Consider the following 1,166-nt stretch of genomic DNA (forward strand, 5'->3'; position numbering starts at 1 on the left):
TATGCTCCTGTGCAACTGTGCCTTATAGCTACATGGTTTTCTGTGTTAGACTTCATTGGTGCTGGGCTGTAAAATCAGCATTTATCAGTTTTAGATGATGAATTCTCAGTCTTAATTTGTATCTGTTTGCACTTGGAATCTGAGAGTGTAGTGCTGAAAAACCAGTTAAGCTGATTTGAAGAGTCCTATAACTGTAATGTTGATGTACAGTTTTTGTTAAGGAGTCTATTTTGAATCGTAGAACACCAGCACAAGTTAAACTTTCTGTGGTGTGGGGTACTTAGGAGGATCGAAGACGTACAGAAGTTCAGGGCTGTCTTAAGAATTGTTAAGAACTGAAAAAAGGCTGAGAAACAGAAGCACTAGTAAGTGTTTAAGAAATGTGTTTTGGAGTTGCATAATTGTTTATAAACCCTGGCTGTTTCAAAACGTGGATGTCAAAATACTGCAGTGCTGCACTGTTATCCTTCGTGGCAATAGGTCACTGGCTTTTGGAAGCACAAGGAGTCAGGTGTGTGTGTCTCCCCCAGCTGTCCTTTGTCCGGTGTTTGATTGTGAATACTCTGTCTTGTGCTGAAGGCTGTGGAAAAATGCTCTGCTGCTTCCTCTCTGTCAGGAAGTGTAGGAGAGCTGCTGGTGGGAAGCTCAGCGTGTTGCGGGGAGGATGCACGGGCAGGGAGGTGTGTGACGTGGCTGAGGAAGCAGCATCATTGTGTATCTCTGGGAAGGGATCAGTGAAGAGGGGGTGGAACCAGATGAGGTTGCACAGGGCGGTGTGCGGTCCAGGATGAAGTCAGGGTCACAGACACTTGGGTGGCATTGGTGATAGCTTATCTTTGTGAAACTTGACCTGTGACATTGTAACCTTACATCTACTCTTCTCTTACCAACTTGTGGGCTTGGTATCAGCATATTGAAACATGTTTTGCTTTACCCTTTTACAGGAATTGGTTAAATGTGGAAATTTGGGGTGTGGTTGATGGACCACTTGTTGGTGGCTTGTTTTCAGGGTGTTACTTTTTCCACTTCCAGCTCTACTGAAGCTCTTTTGTAGAGGCAAGTATACCGCTTAACGCTTCAGTATATGCCCCTGTTAAGTGCTCTTGGACGTAAGACTGTAAATGGACTAAGCACAACATTTCACAAAGCTTGTTTCAGCACATGGA

Source organism: Buceros rhinoceros, unplaced genomic scaffold (assembly GCF_000710305.1).
Source record: "Buceros rhinoceros silvestris isolate BGI_N320 unplaced genomic scaffold, ASM71030v1 scaffold44747, whole genome shotgun sequence".
Classification (NCBI taxonomy): Eukaryota; Metazoa; Chordata; class Aves; order Bucerotiformes; family Bucerotidae; genus Buceros; species Buceros rhinoceros.